General features: G+C 45.2%; 1 long non-coding RNA gene across 1 annotated transcript in view; it reads left to right on the top strand.

Moving 5' to 3' along the window:
• The first annotated feature begins 318 nt into the window (after positions 1-318).
• The window catches only part of LOC143695083 (uncharacterized), a 126388-nt gene continuing 111562 nt past the window's right edge, over positions 319-15144 (top strand). The window contains exons 1-2 of the long non-coding RNA XR_013183992.1: positions 319-2326; positions 5541-5675. This is a non-coding gene — a long non-coding RNA (uncharacterized LOC143695083). The remainder of the gene's footprint in view (positions 2327-5540; positions 5676-15144) is intronic.

Genomic DNA, 15144 nt, shown 5'->3' with positions numbered 1-15144 from the left:
GAGACCACAGGAGGCTGTGAGAGAGAATGGCCAGAGACAGGAGCCTGGCTCCTCAGCCAGATCCCCACTCCATCATCCCCTGCTGCTTTCTGCACTGAACAGAGCCCACAGCTTCTCACACCCCGTTTAAATTGATTTCAAACCAGTGCCAGGGGAATGCATGAGCGCTGGGCTCTGTTTTGGGATGGGGGCTGGCTGCCCTTTCCTTTAATTGTGGGGTTTCTCCTGCTCTGAGGATCCCCCATTGCCCAGCACCTTCAACAAATTATCTGTATTGTCTGTGTGAAATGTTCATTATTGTCTGTGTGAAATGTTCATTATTGTCTGTGTGAAATGTATATTATTGTCTATATAAAATGTACTTTATTGTCTATGTGAAAGGTACATTATTGTCTATGTGAAAGGTACATTATTGTCTGTGTGAAATGTTCATTATTGTCTATGTGAAATGTACTTTATTGTCTGTGTGAAATGTTCATTATTGTCTATGTGAAATGTACTTTACTGTCTATATGAAATGTTTGTTTGATTTTTTTTTTTCTTTGAAAAGCAATATAGGCACATAATGCCTGGACAGCTCCCTCACCCCCCTACCACTGTTAAATTTAGAAAAGGTGCCCTGATGTTTAATTCCTTCAGACTCCTGGGCTGATGGCTGTGAAGGGATGGCAGTGAGATCCCCCATGGGATCAGACAGAATGGGCCCCACATCATACAGGGAACACAGGAACCACAGTCCCTAAACCTCCTCTCCTTCCTTTCCATTATTTCCACTCCAAGAATCATTATTAGAACTATGGTTCTTTTGGGACAAGGCACCACTAAATCAACATTTCCTCCTAGAGAATCCTGGTGTTCCATGGAGCTCCTGAGCTGGGCCTACCCCTGCTTCGTGCACAGGAGCCGTGTTGACACAATATATTTAGACTTGTGTAATGTGTTTGACTCAGAGCTGCACAACATTCTGATTAAAACCAATTATCCCTGCACAAAATCGGCGTGGCACATACTAAACACTCCCCAAGTGCTGCAAGGCAGCTTGCAGAGGGAGCTCTGGCTCTGGGATCAGCACCCAGGGGAGGTTTTCAGCTCCCTCTGCGGCCTCACCATGGGTTGGGCACAGAAGATCTGGTGAAATTCTGGTGGCTGTGCAGGTTTGGGCTGGGATGGAGCTCGTTCTGCTCTGTCTGGAGCTCAGAGTGTGCTGTGGGCAGCGTGCTGGTGGGTTTGGTTCTTGCTCAGTGCTGCTGGCCCTAAATCGAGGAGCTCCCCATGGATCTGCAGTGAGGAGGGGAAGGAGGGGCCATGAGGGAGCACGGCCGGGACAGCTGGGCCCAACATCCCACACCTCAGGACATCCAGTTCAGTACAGGAACTGGGGAACAGCCCAGTATGGGAACTGGGGAACTGGTTCTGCACAGCTGGGCCCAACATCCCACACCACAGGACATCCAGTTCAGTACAGGAACTGGGGAACAGCCCAGTATGGGAACTGGGGAACTGGTTCTGCACAGCTGGGCCCCCCAACATCCCACACCTCAGAACATCCAGTTCAGTACAGGAACTGGGGAATTGTCCAGTATGGGAACTGGGGAGCTGGCTCTGCACAGCTGGGCCCAACATCCCACACCTCAGGACATCCTGCCCAGTATGGGAACTGGGGAACTGCCCAGTATGGGAACTGGGGAAGTGCCCAGTATGGGAACAGGGGAAGTGCCCAGTATGGGAACTGGGGAGCTGGTTCTGGACAGCTGGGCCCAACATCCCACACCTTAGAACATCCTGCCCAGTATAGGAACTGGGGGAACTGGTTCTGGACAGCTGGGCCCAACATCCCACACCTCAAAAGATCCTGCCCAGTATAGGAACTGGGGGAACTGGTTCTGGACAGCTGGGCCCAACATCCCACACCTCAAAAGATCCTGCCCAGTACAGGAACTGCAGTATTTGGTTCTGGACAGCTGAGCCAAACTGGAACATCCCACACCTCAGAAGATCCTGCCCAGTATAGGAATTGGGGGAACTGGTTCTGGGGCAGGCTGGGCATCACTCAGAGGTTTGTGGGCAAATGTGTTGGGCATCACTTGGTTTTGTAGGGGTTTATCTCTCTCCTTTTTACTACAATTTAATCAGTAGTAGCAGCACAATTTGCCTTGTTTCAATTATTAAAGTGTTTATCTGTCTTCATCTTGACCCGTGAACTTTTCCATCTCCTTTTCTCCCCCAGTTCTACTGACGCAGAGCACTGAGGGAGTGGCTCAAGGCCAAGCCACCACAACTTCCCTCTGAAAACTTCAGAATAACTTGCTGATGTGGAAAGCTCAAGGTAATCATGGCATTGTCCAGTTGGAATGAAGTTGATGTGCTTTGATTAAAGCCCACGTGAGGGAACAGCTTGTGTGAGGCACAGCAAACATTTCCTTAATTTAACAAGCCAAGGCAGGATGAGATCCAGTTAATTTTGCTTTAACTGTAATGACTCATTCCAATTGAAGTTATGGCCCTGGTGGTCAGTGGAAAAATAACTGCCCTGTGCTGACTTTGAGCCAAAACACAGTAACTCAGGGACTGAGGGCAGGATGGGACCTGTGGCAGAAAACTGGAGCCAGCAGAAATTCCACTCAGGCTTAAGGTGCTAAAATTTCACACACGGACTATAGAACAGCTTTCATTATTTCATTTTGTAATCCTTCCTACAACCTGTCCTGGCTCCTACCACAAAACGCACTCAGGATGTTACCAAGTGATGCATTTTGACCTGGATTCTACTGGAAGGCACATAGATTAAAGTAGTTTTCCCTTCTGGTGTAAAACTTCCATGAGGCTGAATGAGATCACAGCCTGTAATGACAGTGCTCACTGTCTCCTAGCACCAGCAGTGATTAGAAGCAGAATTATAGCATGGTGATTTCATGTCAGAGGACAATGCTTTATTAGAGTTTGATTTACTTAGTAATTTAACTACACTGAATCAGAGCAGGGGAAAGTGCTTCAGAAGTAATTTTTTCGTTAGCTGGGTTATTTTTGTTTTGTTCTGCCTTCGTTGTGACCTTCATCAGACTGTAAGGGCTCCTGGAAAACAGGAACAGTGGTTTTTAAGTTATGATTCACCCAAATGTTACACTGGTGGAACAGCAGTGTGCCAAGGGAAGGTCTAAGGGATGTGGAAAGAAGCTGATGACCTAAATATGAACATGGAATGGGTTCTTTTCCTGATTCCCATGAAGATGATAATAGCTACCCTTGATTAGCAGCTGCCCACTGCTGAGTCATGTTTAATTCCAAGTGGGGATTTACACCACCTGATTTTCCCATGGATGAGGTAAAACTGCTCTGATTTAGGAATGTAGTCTCTGCAGAGAGTCCAAAGGAAGGAATTAAACATCTCCAAAGGTGATTCTGCTGCCGTGGGCTCCTGAGAAAGGTGGGCTGACACAACTTCTAGAACTATCAGTGTTCCTACAAATAATGAGATGCACTCTGATGCCTGGCTTTGGGGCTGCAGCTGCTCAGGGCTGGTTCAGCCCAGTCCCTCTGCCTGTGGGTTCTCCTCCCCTGCTGCCCTCTCAGCAGCTCCAGCTGTCTGTGGGACAATCCCTGTCCTCACCTCTGCTCCAGGGCTGGCATGGAGGGATGGATGGATGGAGGGATGGATGGAGGGATGGATGGATGGATGGATGGATGGATGGATGGATGGATGGAGGGATGGATGGAGGGATGGATGATGGATAGATGGAGGGATGGATGGGTAGGTGGATGGATGGATTCATGGATGGACGATGGAGGGATGGATGGATGGATAGATGGATGGAGGGATGGATGGAGGGATGATGGATGGACGATGAATGAATTCATGGATGAATGATGGAGGGATGGATGGATGGATGGATAGATGGATGGATGGGACGTGGTGGGCAATAATCACAGAATTCACAGAATCACTGGGTTGGAAGAGACCTTCAAGATCATCGAGTCCAGCCCAGCCCCAACCCCTCAACTGAACCCTGGCCCCCAGAGCCACATCCAGGCTTTGTTAAACACACCCAGGGATGGTGACTCCACCACCTCCCCAGGCAGAACATTCCAGAACTTTATCACTCTTTCTGTAAAAATCTTTTTCCTAACATCCACCCTATATTTCCTTTGGCACACCTTGAGACAAGCTCAAGGTCAGAGCAGGTGAGCAGGCAGGTGAAAAAGGAAATCTTTAACTTCCCATTAAGGCTAATTTATCCTTTTCTTTCCCAGGCCCAGAAATTCCCATGCAAACACATCCTCTGCTATTGTATTTTCTGTCAAATTAACCCCTCTGCACCCCACCCTGGGGTACCCCAGGTGCTCCTGGGGCACTGTGACACCACCTCTCAGGGAATGCATTGCCCTTGGGGCCACCAGGGGTTAGTTAAGCACTATTTCTGCATGCTTGATTACCAGTTTGAGTTAATTAATGGGCTGCATGTGATCCCTATTAATTAGAGCGTGCTCAGGCCTTGATAAAGTGTGTGTCCTCTTAGCAGAGCATAATGGCTTCACAAAACCCCTACAAACTGTGGTTAATTAGAAGTGCTTTAGGATTTCAGTGTTTAAGGGATGAGGAAAAAAAAGATAAAAACCCCTTTTTTAATGGTTCTTAAATGGTTCTAAGAAAAGCCTTTCATGAAGTGAAGGTAAGGATGGGTTTTTTTTAAAGATTAAATGATTTGGTGGAAACAATTTTTCCTCGATTTGACAGCTTTGCTCTGACTGTGTTATCTGTGGGAAGAGCAAGCTTAGGATGGAGAAAAAAAGGCAGGGGGACACATTGCTTCAGTGGAGGAGAGGAAAGGCAGTAATCTATAGTTGTTATTTCCTTAAATTTGACAGTCAGCTCTAGCCAACTGTGTAAACTCCAGGGAGGGCTCAGCTCCCACTTCCACCAGCCCCAGCTCGGGGCAGAAATCCTTTTTTGTCCTGTAATTAACATTTCCTGCTCATTGTCCTTGGTTTCAACCCATCCGATTCTACACTTCGAGGCAAACCTGCCCAAACCTGCCAGCAGAACACCACACACTTTAAAATAGGGACAGCTAATTAACCTTTCACTGGTGGAGTGTGTTTTCTTCTTTTGATTTACCTGCCAATAGAGCTGAGGGCAGGATTGTCAGTTCAGTCTCTGTTCATGCCCTTTTGGCTCCTGCACTCCCACAAAGTTCCTGGGATTGGTGTGGGGTCCAAGCAGCAGAATATTTGTGTTGCTTATCCATAGAAACCTCCATGTTTTTGTCTGTTTGTCTTGACCCAACACCTGAAGTTCTTTGCCCTTATTCTGGCACAGCTGCCCTAACAGCCTGCAAGAGTTTAGGTCAGGCCCAGAGAAGGTTTTTGTTCCACTGGGTTCCATAAAACTCTTAAAAAATAATAGCGCTGAGCACTAAAGATAAAGGTTAATATATTTATTATTTACACATATGTAAATTATACATGATATTAAATAAAATTAAAATTTTATGAGCTGTGTGGGACTGACCATGATTAAATGAGGGTTTTGCTCTTTCCCTCAGCTTTCTGGAGCGCAGAGCCCTTCTGCACCATTGGGAATTGTGTGTTTACACTGATTCCCTGTGGCACCACTTGAACTCTTCAACTCCTCCTCTCCCAAGGATGAAATCCTGTGGCATGGAAACTCCAATGCAATGGTAAGCTCAAATATAGATGTGAAATTAATATCAAAGCAGATTAAGGAGTATTTGCTCAGCTGTTGTCTACCCAAGTCATTTTGCAGGACACAAAAAGCAATCAGCTTCATTTTTAGCAGGGCTGTTTCACTTAGCAAGCAGCTTGATTAAGGCAGATGCAAATGCAGCTCTGGCTGTGTTTAAAATGGTGGCTGAGAATGATTCTTTTAATCTAGGCCCTCATTTCAAATGGCTACAGGAAGTGGAATAGTTGCTGGGGAAAAAGTAACATGTGCTGTGTGGACAAAGCATTTGCCTGCTTTCAAAAAAAGAAAAAAAAAGAGGAGAAAATTAGAAAAAACAAAACCAAACAGCAAAACGGAAGAATTAATAAAAAGCTGGGGGTGTTTAGCCTGGAGAAAAAGAGACTCAGGGGTGACAGGACCTCTCTACAGCTCCCTGAAAGGTGCCTGTGCTCAGCTGGGGCTGGGCTCTGTCTCCAGCAGCACTGACACAGCCTCAAGCTGTGCCAAGGGAAATACAGGTTGGACATTAGGGAAAAGTTTTCACAGAAATGGCGATAAAGTTCTGGAATGGCTGCCCAGGGAGGAGGTGGAGTCCCCATCCCTGGGTGTGTTTAACACAGCCTGGATGTGGCACTGAGTGCAAGGGTTTAGTTGAGATGTTGGGGCTCGGTTGGACTTGATGATCTTGAAAGTCTCTTCCAACCCAGGGATTCTGTGAAAAAGCCCTTGGCACCTCAGTAGCACGTAAGATTACCCAATATTTCTTCCAACAAAGCAGGAGGAATGATTCCCAGCACTGTTGACTCAAACCATCATAAAAGACATTTTTAGTGCATTGTAAAAACAAGATCAACTTTTCCAGTTCCCTGCAGAAACAAGTGCCAGTCTTGAAGCGCAGCAAATTCCTCCTGATGTGACTTCTTGTCCCCAAACCTCCCTGGAGGGTGGGCACACACCTCCCTGCTCACAAAACTCAGGGGTGTTCAGAGGATCTCATTCCTCTGGAGATCCAGCTGGGACACGGGGATTCCTCCCTTTTCCCTGGAATAGGAGGGTGGGAAGGGCCAAGAACTGTTTGGAATTCACCTGCACCTCCAAGAGGGACAGCCAGGGGAGGTGGATGGGTAGGTGAGGATGATGCTTTCTCTGGGGCTACCTAAAAACAGAGGTCAGACAAAATTAAAAGGATAAAAAGCAGTTTATTTATATTTATTGAAGGGCCTTCAGGTACACTTAGAGCAGACAAAGCCCCCCAGGGGCTACACCTAAAAATGGACAGTAGGTCACAGGATTGCACACTTTTATAGGTTTGGTCTATTTGCATATTGGGGGTTAATTGTCCAATTCCAGCTTCAGATAATGAAGTCATTTACCCCCAGTTTGCTCCCCCAACTCACTTTTGTTTCCATCTGTTAGGGCCTGAGGCAGTGAGGTGTCCTTGATTGCCAGGGCTGGAGAGGAATTGTTGTGTCTGCCCAAAATGGGAAAGCAGCAGCTCACACAGTACATGGAGTTCAGAGTTACACACTAAATAATTGCAGGACCACAACTATTGAAAAATATGACAGCTAAAGTCTCAAGGCATCAAGGAGGGGTTAATTCTGGGAGCTGAGAGCAGGAGGAGGCAGGAGCACAGAGCTGCACTTCCCAGTAGATGGCTCCGTGGTATTCCAGACCTGGCTTGGCCTCCTTTAATCAAACTTTCACTCCAAACAGATGCACCCAGCTCTGCCTTTTCTGTCGGGCACCGCTGTCATGCTGAGGTGTCTTTTTTTTTTTTTAATTTATTTTTGATTGCTGCTTTTCCCTCTGATCATAACACCAGAAACTTCCCCAGTGGAATCCCAGGGCATGGAATAATCCAGCCCTGGGCGAAGTGGGGACCAACAGCTGATTCAGCCCTACTGAATTACTGGCTGCACATCTAACCAGATAAAATTTAACACAGCCAATTAAAGCCTTCAGAGTAACCCAAGGACACTTCACAAATGGTATTCCCAGATTCAGAATTTTTGTTGTTTTCTTGTTTGGTTTTTTATTTTTTTTTTTTTTTTACAAAGAGGACAATATGGGATTGATGAGTCTTGTTATTTTGCCTATAAAGAGAGGTCTTAAATGCCTACAAAAGCCTGCCAAGTGCAGCCATTCAGTTCTACACCACAGAACCAGATGAGTTTTGCTCGAGTTATAAAATGCATTAATTCAAGATTATACCCCTGTATGCTGTGGAACATATGTAGGTACAGCACAAAGCTGACAATTTGTCAGGCCCTTTTCCAAGCCCTTCTCATGAAGAATGAGGTCCCATTTGGATCAATTACAAGTGAATAGGCATTACACACTGAAAATCATGCCTTTGTTGCTTAACAGTGCAAAATATTGTTGGGATAATTATTTTTGTGTAGTCCTCTTGCCCTGTGGCACGGAGCCAAATGTGATTCCAGCTCCACCTGGCTCTAGCCCAAGACAACTCCACATCAGGCCCTCAGGATCCTCATTCTCTCATTCAACTGACTATGACCAGTGTCTGTGTGGTTTTGGTTCAACACAGACTGGTACGTGCAGGGAAATCCAAACACTTTTCCAGTGGCAGTGGTGTTCTCCAAAAACATTGGCCACATCTCCTGTGCCATGCCAGGTCTTCATGAGTTTTGTATTTGATGCTTTAAAGTTCTGCATTCCTGAGTGTCGTTGTGTGCCACTACTTCTCCACTTTGGCCCCTGATATTTTTGAGGCTCTTTGATCATTGTGATTTTAAATCCCTGATGACACACAAGCAGCCAAACTACCCAGCTTTGCTCAGAAATAACTTGCAAGAAATGCCTCTTCATGCTACACAACATAAACAATTGCTAAAATATGCAGATCAGGAAAACTAATGATGTGTAATGCTACAATGTTTAAAATGTCTTAATTTAGTTTATAGGCACTCCAAAAAAAAAATCAAATAAAACAAAAAAACCAACCCACTTAGGGAGCCAAGCATCAATAACTTGAGTCTGCTCTAGCTGAGTAATCACCTCTCAGTGATGAATTCTTAAATATTAATTTGCTGGATGCTATTCATCATGTGCAACAGTGAAGGCAAGGCAGAATCAAGGCTCCAAAAGGAGGGAGAGCATTTATTCAGCCAAGGTGCAGAGTTACCATTCTTTATGATACCTCAGGTTTGGGCTTTTCTATTTTCACATTCTGTGCTGCTTTAGTGTGTGGGTCTGGGTTCACATCAGGGCATGCTGAGCTCTGTGCACAGAGCAGGGAGACAAAACAATTCCTGCTCCAGCTGGGCACCAAGGACAAATGATCCAAATCTCAGCCCAGGAGCACAAACCCTGTGGGCTGGAGAGAGAAAAACAAGGATGGGACTGCAGGGGCTAAAGCTGGAATGGGACAATGAACTGCAAGATGCAAATGGAGCAGAACTGATCCAAGGGAGAGACCCCGGGAGCGCTCGGGCATTTTGGGACCATTTTGGTCCATCTTGGGTTCATTTTGGGACCATTTTGGTTCATCCTGGGTTCGTTTTGGGACCATTTTGGTTCACCTTGGGTGCAGCCCTGCTGGGCTCTTGTGCTGCCCAAGGTGGATCCATTGAGGAGATCCTAAAGAATAAATCCCTGCTTTATTTAGCTCTGTGTAGTCTTTGTTCCAGCTCAGCCTTCCCAAGGCATCATTTAGGCTGGCTTGTCCCCCTCCTGCTGCCATCCATGGCTCTGGCCCAGCTCCAGAGGCTGTTTGCTGGCAGGGGAAAGCAGAGCTGACATCCCTGTGTCCCTTCTGAGGTGCAGGGGCCACCTTGAGGTGCTGCAGGAGGTGTGAATGTCCCTCAGGTTCATCAGTGTGCTCCTGAATCTCTGCCCATTCCCTGTGAGGTGGCCAAAGCCATGCTGAGGGGTTGAATTCTGAACTTTTGAAAGAAGCGCAGCTCCTGTTGGAGGGGAGAGCATCCAAGATTTGTGCCACAAATCCATCCCTTTATTAAGGACTTGCTGATGGAGGAGAAGATCACATTCTGGATCATCAGTTCCTCCAAGAGCAAAGTCTCCCAGGAACAAAGATTGCAAAATGAGGCAGCACTCTCACACCTTTCTGTGCTCCTTGGGCTGGTCCCCCAGGGAACCGCGTTTTCCAATCCTGCTTCACTTGGGGAGTTGTTTTCTTTTCTTTAGCACAAATTTTTTTAAATGATACTTAATCACACCAAAGAGCTTTCTTTTTCTCAGGCAAATTGTGTATTTACATACAATTCTCTAATTGCTTGCAACATGTTGTCTTCCAAGTGTAACACCCGCTTGGGGAGGCTGCTAATTTAGATATAACAAGATAAACGGTGGAGTTCTGGGTTTTGTAAGGAAGGCAGAAGAAAAAGTAATTTTAAAAATATAATTAATTAAGATTACATAATAATTTAGATTTTTTTTTTCATATTCCATGGCAGCTTTCATAGAAAATGATTTATTTTCCTACTGAAGAAAGGAAAATTTCTGTGAAAATTTGGCCTCGTTATAGGACAGAAATGAGAAAGAAAAATCATGCCTTCTGTTTAAAAATTAGGAGCCTTTAAAGTCAAGCAGTTTTAGAGCCAAAGAAGAGCCTATTTCTTGGCATAGGAGAATCAAGGAGGAAGAACTCTCTTCTCCCACCCTCCCTTTGCCTTTCTTTCCAGCTGTGCCCACCAGAGCTGTGATGGAACTCGCTGAGTTTTCCATCTCTGCTTTTTGCTTTCTGTCCCTTTCCCTGCCCTCACTGCAGAGGCCTCTCCAAATCCATTTTTCTTCCATTTGAGGCCCCCTGTGTGGTGCAGTGGGGAGTAAATGTCCTTTGAGGCTCCAGAGGCAAGGCTGGGTAATTGCTGGCAGGTAGAGCTGCGTCTGTCCCAGTGAAATTTTGCTTCCCTTATTGACAAAAGTGGGTTTCTATTGCCCTTATTCTGCTCATCTCCTTCTGCTCTGTGTGTCATAAACTAAAGGGAAGATTTGCTTCTGGTTGCAAAAATGCTGGTGGAGATGAAGCACTGGGAAATGGCCTGAGCTGAGAAAATAACTTTGATTTTCACTAACCACGTCTTTTGTATTGTCTGAGAGCATTCGTAGGAAATAACTGCGTGGGGACTTTGTGTCATTTTTTTTATTCCCACCATTGAATTTCATTTGTGGCTTTTCTTCCTCCCTAGGATGTAACTTTTCTCTTCTGAGTATCTAGATGGGCTTCATAAATTGTTTTTCTCTCAAGCTTGTATGCATTTAAATGTAGATTGTCTCCTTTTTTAAAATGGAGGGAAAGCAGGGTTCCACTCTGTCCAGGTAGATGGGTTCTCACCTCCATTCTCTGAGTTGGAAACCCAGTTTCCTATGGCTCCAGAAATGTTTTTCCCTTTTGCCTGTGACCTCAATATCTGTTCTTCACATCCTTTATGTGGACATCTGTTGCAGTGTGTTTTGTTAAGTTATTAGGTTGGTTTGTTCCACTCCCCCTATGTCTGAAAATGGTTCTGCCCCAGTTCTCCCTTCCCGCCTTTGGAGCTGTCTGTCTCCCTGGCTCCACCCCAGCCGACAATGTATCCCCTAAACTCCGCCCTGGTTTCCCTGGAAACCCTTGGATCTTTTCTTCTGATCCCTCCCCGGTACCCCGCCAATCACTCTCACTGCCCACCCTTACTGCTAGAATGTTCCAGCAGGGGAGTTCGATGGTTGGCTGAGGAACCGGGGCCCCTCCCCAGTACCCTGCCAATCACTCTCACTGCCCGCCCTTACTGCTAGAATGTTCCAGCAGGGGAGTTCGATGGTTGGCTGAGGAGCCGGGGCCCCTCCCCAGAATGTTTCCCGTTGGTGTTACCCACGTGTCAATCCCTTGGACCCCGCTCCCCACTGCACCCCCATTGGCCCAATGCCTGGCACCTCCCTTGTTCTCCCTACCCTTAAAACCTGCTGTCAGGCCCGCCCCCCGCCTTCTCCTCTCGGTCTCTCTGGGGTTCATTTAAGCTCGCATTAAGACCCAGTTGGAGTCCGCCCTCTTCTTTCCGCTGGTTGCAGCCTTTACCATAGTCTGTCCTGCACAAGGCGTGCCTGCAGCCGCAAGCTGGGCACTGCCTCAGGCGCTGTCCCGAAGGCCGCTCTCGGGAGAAGGGCCCCTCGTGCTGCTGGCAGTGCTGGAGGTGGCCAGACGCTGACAATGGAGTCACACTGCTGCAGACATCCTTATCTGTTCTTCACATCCATGCCGCAGCACAGATTCCTGGCTGTGCTGCAAATCCCCTGCCTCCCATCCTTGAACCCCCAGAGCATCCCCAGCAGCATCCAGCTGTGCACATCCCTTCCCTGAGCTGGTTTTAAGGGAAATATGATAAAACCTGATACCCAAACCCAGAAAGGGTTCAGCTGATCTCTGGGGACTCACAAATGAGTCTGAAGAGAAATCAGATCTGATGCTCTCAGCATTTGCCCCCACCATGGAGAACTCCTGTGTAAAGAACAGAACTCCGATATTGGGTTTTCAGCATTTGCCTGTAAAGATGGCTCTGTTACTATTAAATTCACTGCAGTGCTTTTGATAACTGTGCTGTGACAAATTGTAGTTATGCCACACAATTCAGAGTTCTGATTGTATTTAAAAAAGATTTACAGAATTGTGTAAAGTCACTTCATATATATATATATATATTATATACACACATATATATACACACGTATATATATACACAAGTATATATATACACATATATACATATATATACATACACAAACATATATATATATACACATATATATATAATTTTTTCTTCTTGAGGAAGGTGTTTATATATATATATATATATATATAATTTTTTCCCCTTGAGGAAGGTGTTTCATTTTACATCTGGGTCAGGCTAAATCCTAAATGAATACACATGGAAGGTGCAGGAGGGGGCTGTGGGATACTAGAGGCTTTTTCTTTGCACTTGGAGCCCATCCTGGGCTGTAAGCAAGCAAACAGCTTTGCCATCTGCAGCTATTTGCAAGCCAAAATGAAATGAGCTGATGTTTTCTGTCCTATTCCAAGCATCCAGGTGTCCCCTGGATGGAAGTGTTATTGCCACTGTTAGAGCCCAGCACGGAACCCAAATGGCTCTGTCTGGAAATTGCCCTTTGCTCTGCTCTGGGGTGCCAGGCTCTGCCTCATTACCAGGGACACAATTCCTGTTTGAACGTTCCTGTTTCAGCAATGAATATGATTCAAAGTTCATTAAATCACTGAGCTCTGTTTATTGAATTCAAAAGCCTTTCAACAAGGTCTTGGACTCCTTTTTAGGGAAGGGACAGAGCTTCATTTGCAGGGTACGCCAGACTCCCTCCATCCTCACCCATCTTCTGCTCTCTGACAGCGTTGTTAGCTACATTTTTTAGAATAATGGAGTGCTTTGGGCTGAAAGAGACTTTTAAATGTCCCAACTCCCTGTAATCTTCCCCTGGATCAGGTTGCTCAGAGCCAGCCTGACCTGGAATGTTCCCAGCGTTGGGGCACCTAGCCCCTCTCTGGGCCCTGTCCCAGGGCCTCAGCACCCTCACAAAATCTTACTCCTTATATCCACTCAGCACAGCCTGCTGGAATTTTGCTGTGGAAAAAAAATGCAGCTGTTGAAATGAAAATTTTTGGGGGGATGTATTTGCTAGTTTTGACAGGAAGCATTTCAGGTGTAAAGCTGAATTTCAATGGTGTGTTCAGCCTATTCAGAAAAGGAGGCAAGGCAGTAATCACAGGAGGTTTCCATGCTGACAGGACACAAAGTTTTATTCATGAGTGATTAATTATAAGTATATTTATGGACCAGAATAATCTGCCTTTCCTCCTTTTTGTTGCCTGCAAGATTCTAAATTTTTTCCAATAACTTTGTGATTCCTGCCCTCTGCTTCATTCAAAGGTCTTGGACTCTTGCTACTGTTATTATTTTTTTTGAAACTTCAGGTTAGTTACAAAATTCAGCTCTGAAAATGAGATTTTACAAGTCTTATAACTCTTTTCATGCTGTTATTAAATCTGGAGAAAGGTGACTATAATTTCAGCTGCTGCTCTTTTAGTTTTATTGTTGGCTTGTGAGCAGGGCTGGAGAGAGGGCACAGACAGAAAGCAGCAGCAGCTGAGAATCCCCTCCACCTGAAAGGTGGTCTAGGTCAGAGGTGGGAGAATTGCAAGCAGAGGCAGGGCAGCAGCAAGGAAATCAGAAAAATGAGAAAGCCTGGCAGAGGCAAGAGAGAAAAAAATCCACCAGCCATGCAAATCAGGAGAGATATGCAGGAGAAAAACACATATTGAGGCCCTGGAGTTAACAGGGATTCACAAAAATCATATTATTGGGCTGGGAACCCCATCAAATGCACTTGGCAGAAGGTATTTATTAGGGTATAGCTTCAGAAATCCCACCAAGGGTCTATTGTGCCATGTGAGCACTCTGCATTATTTCCCAGCACAGAGTTGGCTTTGGGCTACACATGCTGCACATGACTTCTCTGCCCCTCTTCCTCTGACAGTGCACAAGATCCAGGAAAGGCTGTTTGTCTGATGGATGCCTGTGAAGTGAGCATTGCAAACAGAATATCTGGACTGTTTTCATTGGTCATTCGAGGGTAGTTCAGCTGGCTTCCTGCTCTTATTCCCATAAAACCACTTAATATAATTGTGGGGACTGAGCCATGGCCAAATGAGCCACGATTCTGTTGACAGCACTGCCCGGTTTCGGTCCTTGCTATGAATTTCATCAGCTCAGAATGCACGAGCACAAGTCAGAAGCAGCAATCAATACTTCAGCAGTACTTCCTGAAGTCCCACATCAAACATTTCCATAAGTGATTACAACCTGTGCTCTGCTAAATCAGAACGTGCACCAGCAATGCTGCACGGGGCATTTATCAGCACTGCCTGAGCATTGCTGGAACTCAGACAGGCCTCAAGAAACTGCAGCAAAACAGAGCCACCAAGCAGGAACTCCTGCCTGCAGTGACAGGATTTTACTCCTCTGAGTTTCACTGGGTTTAGTTGTTGTTCTCTCTTTTTTTTTTTTTTTTAATTTTTTTTAAATTTATTTTATTTTTTTTCTACTTTTAGGGATGACAGTGATTGTGAAAACAAGCAACCCCCTCGTCAGCTGTGCCCATTTCTGTACTCTGAGACTCTTAGAGTTTAGTTACTCAGAACAGTTCTTTTGGAAGACCATAACTGTGTTTTTTTCTATATATATTAATATATTAATATATATAGAAATAATATAATTAAATAGATGAAGTATAGTATATACAGTATAGTATATAGTGAAATAACTATGGCTATTTCAGTGGTTATTAAAATAATATATTGAAATATATTGGTATATTAATGTATATAGAAATCATATAGTGAAATATAGAAGTATAGTATACAAACTATATTTCACTTAGTTTATAGTATGTAAACTATACTTCCCTATAATATATTATATGAAGTATAGTATATA

The sequence above is a fragment of the Agelaius phoeniceus genome, chromosome 12 (genome assembly GCF_051311805.1).
Source record: "Agelaius phoeniceus isolate bAgePho1 chromosome 12, bAgePho1.hap1, whole genome shotgun sequence".
Lineage (NCBI taxonomy): Eukaryota > Metazoa > Chordata > Aves > Passeriformes > Icteridae > Agelaius > Agelaius phoeniceus.
The sequence above is the reverse complement of the archived record's forward strand: the minus strand, read 5'-3'. Positions and strand labels throughout refer to the sequence as shown.